Source organism: Triticum aestivum, chromosome 3B, assembly GCF_018294505.1.
Source record: "Triticum aestivum cultivar Chinese Spring chromosome 3B, IWGSC CS RefSeq v2.1, whole genome shotgun sequence".
Lineage (NCBI taxonomy): Eukaryota > Viridiplantae > Streptophyta > Magnoliopsida > Poales > Poaceae > Triticum > Triticum aestivum.
Genome location: NC_057801.1, coordinates 405697575 through 405705192, shown reverse-complemented (window position 1 = coordinate 405705192; position 7618 = coordinate 405697575).

Sequence of the window (7618 nt, the reverse complement as noted above, 5' to 3'; positions counted from 1 at the left end):
GACACGATGATGGAAATCATGGTGTCATGCCGGTGAAGTACTACCTCTTGAACGGGATAGTAGTGCAGCTCAGGAAAATTTTCTTGTGATGCCTACACCAACTGAAGAGGAAAATAATGGTGATGATCAAGGTACTTTGGATCAAGTTGCTACTGAACTTCGTAGGTCCACAAGGACACGTTCCACACCAGAGTGGTACGGTAACCCTGTCCTGGAAATCATGTTGTTGGACAACGGTGAACCTTCGAACTATGAAGAACCAATGGCGGGCCCAGATTCCAACAAATGGCTAGAAGCCATGAAATCCGAGATAGAATCCATGTATGAAAACAAAGTATGGACTTTGACTGACTTGCCCGATGATCGGCGAGCGATAGAAAACAAATGGATCTTTAAGAAGAAGACGGACACGGATGGAAATGTCACCATCTATATAGCTCGACTTGTCGCTAAGGGTTATCGGCAAGTTCAAGGGATTGACTACGATGAGACTTTCTCTCCCGTAGCGAAGCTTAAGTCCGTCCGAATCATGTTAGAAATTGCCGCATACTATGATTATGAGGCCCACTATAGATTTGGGCCACTTTCAGCCTATTGTGACATTCGGCCTGTTAGAGGCCCACTGTAGATTTCGGCCACTTCCAGCCTGTTGTGACTTTTGGCCTGTTAACGTCGGACGAAATCCATGGGCCATATATGGCCCAATGTCACATCGGGCCCATTAACCGCCCATATAATCAAGCCCGACCGAGCTTCCGGCCTGTTAAAGGCTCATATAGTAGGTCAGCGCATTTACCGCCCATCTGAATTTCGGTCTGTGAATGATCCGCATTGTAAATGGGCCAACATGAGTTGAGATATGCTTCGGCCTGCTAATGAACAGTGGGTTATTTGGCACAATCACGACCCAATCTCACTTCATCCTAGTAGAGGCCCATGTTACTTATGGGCTCGAGACATTTACACATGTTAACGGCCTATTGTTCTGAGGGCCCAAATTATGTTTAGGCCTGTAAAAGGCCCACTAGGTGCACAGGCCTACCAAAAATATGAAAGCTTCTGTTGATTTAGGCCTAGATATTTTTAGTGGGCTACATGCAAATTACTACCCGTAATCATTTTTATCCCAATTGGAATGGGCCTAACGGATGTTGGCACGTTGGGCTCCTACGAAGCTTCCGGTCGAATACATTACTAAGATAAACCTACACTATACAAAAATAGCTTCGTAATTTCTACAGCCTTTGGCAGCACGATAAATGTTGTATCACAACAAAATAAATTCCAGCGATACAACAAAAGGCCTGCTGGCATAAAGTTTACAATCCTTGTAGATAAAAACACCATCAGATGTATATAAGCACAGATCATTTGACTTGAGTGCTAATGTTTCAGGCTGTAGAATCTGATGGAGCAGCATGATCATCCCCTTTTTCCACCATTGCTCTTGAACAACAAAGCAAATGTCTGATAGTCTGGTTTCAAAACCATTCATATCTTGACGACATTAGTCGACCACTATTCTTGTTTCCGAAACGACGTCCATTAGGGATTGGACTTGTGTCTGGAGCACAAATATATCACTCTATCTAGCCGAAAGATTTTGTTCATTAGGCAATTTGGTTGAGGTTACCTTGACAACCAACCCAGAATTACACAGGAAGGTGCTTTTTGCACTGTTAATGGAGAGATACTGACGCACTACAGCAAGAGGTGACATTGTGCCTGTGGTAGCCTTCTCACCTTTAGGTGGTTGTGGTTGTTCAATCATTTGTTCCAGAGTTTGCTGAAAGTTTGAACTTGTAGATAAGTGTACCAGATAAGTTACTAATGAGACAAAAACAAACAAAGTAGATTTCACGTTTGTACATAACTTATTTCGGTGAACTACTGTAATACATTAGCATGTATTGTAGTGCCAACTACATAATAAAATCACTTTTGGAACATATGTCCATCTAGCATGCCTACTGTATTGTCTATTTCCTCACATTCATTACATGTAAGGATAAAGAGACATGGTCTAAAGTAGCATTAACATAGTATGACATCATTCATATCATGGGCAAACAGATATAAAACAAACAGTCTATTGTATCATCGTGTGGGCATGTGAACATCACAACTAGATTAGAGATCAAGACCAAAATAATATCCTTCCTCTCTTTTAAACCGTGTAAGGTGAAATGATACGTTAATACAATTGTGAATAAAAGTGAACAGAGTAACTGACATTGGCTGCAAACCAAGTAGTTAAATGAACATGTCACAGTAACAAGCAGTTCAAAGTAAGGAGGAGAAAGTACTTACAAGAGCGGCTTGAACTGGTGTGCTCATGCCATTCATCTTGCTGGTGTGGCAATCCTTGAAGATTTGCACTTCATTCGGTTCAGATTCTTTTTAGTCAGCACGGGCTTTCCTCTGTATTTGGAACAAGTCAATATAGATACGATAATATGGCACAGAAAAAAGAAGGAAGTCAGCGACTTACAAGAGCCTCGAAGTGTGCAATATAGCTACAAGATCCTGTTGTCTGCTGGAATTTCACTTTAGAACGGTTGGTCTTGTTCTGCAAATAGTTACCCTAGAAGAAGATACACTTGTAAGGCACATACGTAAATACAAGTTCAATATGTGATCTGATCAAATACATATACCCTACCTGATACAGTGTTTAACAAGGGTTGTCCAATCTTCATCTGTAATATATTCCACTGGAGATGTTTGGGCGATTTCATTCTTAGCCTTGCCTTCAAAGTGAGTTTTTCTAAGGTGATACCAATACTGTTGTAGAGCAGACTGAAAAACATGAGTGCATGCTTATTTAGTGCATCATCTTTCTGATCCAACTTGAACCTCATCTGTTGAAAAAAGAATGTGAGTCTTATTAGGAGGAAGCTAGAAAGTATGGGATAGAGCAAGACAATATTACAAATTGCGATGAGTAACATTACTTACTGATAAATGGTCAAGGAAGGTGTTCAACTCGGTATTGTCTTTCTCATTCCTATATGGGATCCACGTTGGGAGGATACGTGCATGACACCTAACGGCAGCGACTGCCTCTGATACTAACTTGGCTGACTCTGTAGCATCATGTGGCCTTTTTAAACCTGCCTCAAAATGGATCTCCATTCTTCCTCCTTTAGATTTTGTTAATCTGTCAAGCATTATCCCTGATGTCTATTTCCACTTGCGCCATGGTGCTAGTTCAACAATGAATATGGAAAGTGTTAGTGCACATCAAACTGTGAAAGTACATATAAAGGAGCATGCAACTGCAACTTGACTCAGTTAGGTACCGTCTTGGTGTTGACGCTGATGAGGTTCATCTGATCTTGCCAAGTCATGTTGTGTCAGTGGTGCTTAGGAAGTAGTGTTAGGTGTGAAGGCAGCTTGGGAACTGGCCAGTTGCGGAGCAAACGAATGAGTAACTCGTTGAGATGCCGATACAGTAGAAGCGGATGCTGGAGCTGGTGGATCAGGTGATACTGTGTTTGTAGATTTAGCCAGTGGACTTGGACCTTCTACTACACCATAAGTACCAGCAGAATCTTGAGGGAAAATCCTTTTCCGTTGCACCCGACGAGTAACACCATTCCCTACTATATTCTTTTCCTTGCTCTTTATTGACTTTGCCATGTCAAGACGTACCCACAACACAAAAGAATAAAATCGCTTTTTAGAACCTATTGATGGATGATACAGACAAGCAATACTTTGATGTCAGACAATCGTATGAGTATGGAACATGTAGGAAAAATAGGATGGCGTGACATATTCACAACTACGTTGTGTAAACAAAGCAGAAGGATTTTCAAGAAAAATAGAAGTAATGCAAGCTATACACGATATGAAATATGCAACCAATATCACTCTGCCAAGTTAAAAGTGTCTTGTCATAAGTGGCATTTCAAAAAATTTGAAGCAGTACAACCTAGAAATAAATGCAAGATGCAACCACTATCAAACTGCCATGTTAAAAGCATCCAGTCATGAGTGACTGATGTGGGATACACAACAGCAGTACTTTGATGTAAGAACATGGTATGATAGATAGATGCGGTGTATTCTAGACACAGAAAGGCATGTCATATGCACATGTATAACATATATACTCGGCAGGTGCAATTTAATCAAAATAGAAGAAATACAAGCTAGACAAAATACGCAACATGAAACCAATTATCACACTGTCAACTTAGAGCAAGCACCTGCGATGGTGGAGTACGAGAGATGAACTCAACATGCAGACTTGGGACCTCAACTGCATTAGCAGTAGCAGTGTCAAATCTAGAGAGTCTCTATTTGCGTCGGTCCAGAGGACCACCTACAACCCCTAACTTACTCTTTTCCTTCCTCTTTTCTGATATTGCCTTATGAAGTCAAAACCACAAGAAGATGAATAAAATTAGCTCTGCATAACTGGTTGATGCATGCTACAGACAAACACTACTTTGATGTAAGGCAAGCGCATGATAGGAGGATGGAATATATACAAAAAATGACAGCATAGCATATTCACAGGTACGATAGGAGGACGGAATACGTATGAAAAATAGTAAGCAGAAGGCATTTCAACAAAATTAGAAAAAATGAAAGGTAGGCACCATATGAACATGCAACCAATATCACTCTACCAGGTAAAAAGTGTCTCGTCGTAAGTGCCATTTCAAGAAATTAGAAACAGTACAAGCTAGAAAACAATGCAAGATGCAACCTACACCACACTCCCAATTTAAATGTGTCTTATGGGTAAGTGGTTGTTGCAGGTATAAGCTGTAAGCTACGCAGATGCAATTCAACAAAATCAGAAGCAATACAAACTAGACATCATACGGAACACGCACATATAACAGTTCCAAGTTAGAGAAAGAACCTATGATGGTGGAGTAGGGGAGATGTGCTCATCATTTCCACAACTACGTTTACTGTCCAGCCTTGTGTTGTCTTGCAAATCCTGTTGGGAGGATGGCGGAGTAGAATCTGTAGAGACCCTCTGTTTGAGTTGCTCCGAAGGACCACCATCATCCACTGCCGTACTAATTTCCTTCAGCTATATTGATTTTGCATTGTGAAGTCAAACCGATAAGAAAAAGGAATAAAATTCGCTCTTTAGAAGTCATTCATGCATGATATTGACGAACACTACTCTGATGAAAGGCAAACACATGATACGAGGATGGAATATGTACGAAAAACAGGACGGTGTGACATATTCACACCTATGATGTGATAACTAAGCAGAAGGCATTTTCAACAAATTAGAAGCACTACAAGCTAGACACCATATGAAAGATGCAACCAATATCACTATGCCAAGTTCAAACTGTCTAGCGTTTCAACAAATTGGAAGCAGTACATGCTAGAAATCATATGCGAGATGCAACCAATATCACAGTCGCGACTTAAAGGTGCCCTATCATAAGTGAGTGATGTTGGATATGCAAGAACAGTAGTCTGATGTAAGAACATGGTGTGATCAGATATAGTATGCTCTAGAGACAGGAACATGTGTCATATTCACATGCATTATGTGTAAAGTAAGCAGATGCAATTCAACAAAGTTAGAAGCAATACAAGCTAGACATCATACGCAACATGCAACCACATATAGTAGTGCCAAGTTAGAGTAAACACCTGTGATGGTCGAGTAGGGGAGATGTGCTCATCATCTACACAACTATGTTGAGAGTCCAACCTTGTGTTGTCTTGCGAATCTTGTTGGGAGGATGGTAGAGTAGAATCTGTAGACCCTTCGTTTCAGTTGCTCGGAAGGACCACCATCATCCAATGCCTTACCAATTTCCTTCCGCTTTATTGATTTTGCATTGTGAGGTCAAACTGACAAGAAAAATGAATAAAATTCGCTCATCAGAACTCATTCATGCATGATACCGACGAACACTACTCTGATGAAAGGCGAAGTCATGGTACGAGGATGGAATATGTACGAAAAACTAGACGGCTTGATATATTCACACCTATGATGAGGTAACTAAGGAGAAGGCACTTCAACAAATTAGAAGCACTGCAAGCTAGAAACCATATGGAAGGTGCAATCAATATCATGCTGCCAAGTTAAAACTTTCTCGTCATAGGTGGCATTCATCAAACTAGAAGCACTACATGCTAGAAATCATATTCAAGACGCAAACCAATATCACACTGCCAACTTAAAGGTGTCCCATCATAAGTGACTGATGCAGGATACATAAGAAGAGTAGTTTCATGTAAGAACATGGTGCGATAGACATATATAGTATGTACCAAAAACAGGAAGGCATGTCATATTCACATGTATCATGTATAAGCTAAGCAGATGCAGTTTACACTAATTAGAAGCAATACAAGCTAGACACCATATGCAACACGTAACCAGATATCACACTGCCATGTTAGAGCAAGCACCTTGGATGGTGGAGTAGGGGAGCGGAGACTTGGAACTTGAAATGCACTAGTAGTACGAGGAGAATCCATACAGATGCTTCGTTTATGTTGCTATAGAGGACCACCATCATCGCCTTCCTTACTCTTTTCCTTCCTCTTTTTTGATTTTGCCTTGTCAAGTCAAATCCACAAGAAAAAGGAATAAAATTTGCTCTTCAGAACTAATTGATGCATGATACCGACGAACACTACTTTCATGTAAGGTAGCCGCATGATAGGAGGATGGAATATTTATGAAAAACAGGACGGCATGACATATTGACATGTATGATGTATAAAGTGTGAACTAAGCACAAGGTGTTTGAACTAGTTAAAAGCAATGCAAGCTAGAAACCATATGAAAGATGAAACCTATATCACTCTGCCAAATTAAAAGGGTAGCCTCATAAATGTATTTGACCAAATTATAAGCAATACATGGTAACACGCTAGAAATCATATGCAATATGCAATGAATAAAGGTGTCTCATCGTAAGTGATTGATGCAGGATACAGAAGAGAGGTAGTTTCATGTAAGAACATGGTTAACAGATAGATGTATTATGAACCAAAAATAGGAAGGCATGTCATATTCATAGGTATAATGTGTAAACTAGGCAGATGCAATTTACCCTAATTAGAAGATTACAAGCTAGACACCATATGCAATATGCACCCACATATCACACTCCGAAGTTAGATCAAGCACCTGCCATGTTGGTGTAGGGTAAATGCGGTCTTTGTCGGTGTCAAAACCGGCGGATTTCTGGTAGGGGGTCCCGAACTGTGCGTCTAAGGCTAATGCTAACAGGAGGCGGGGGACACAATGTTTACCTAGGTTCGGACCCTCTCTATGGAGGTAATACCCTACTTCTTGCTTGATTGATCTTCATGAATATGAGTATTACAAGAGTTGATCTACCATGAGATCGTAACGGCTAAACCCTAGAAGTCTAGCCTATGAGGATATGATAATTGTGGCCAAACCCTAGAAGTCTAAACCCTCCCGTTTATATAGACACCGGGGGAGCTAGGGTTGTACAAAGTCGGTTACAGAGAAAGGAATTTACATATCCGAATTGCCAAGCTTGCCTTCCACGCCAAGGAGAGTCCCATCCAGACACGGGACGAAGTCTTCTATCTTGTATCTTCATAGTCCAATAGTCCGACCAAAGTATATAGTCCGGCT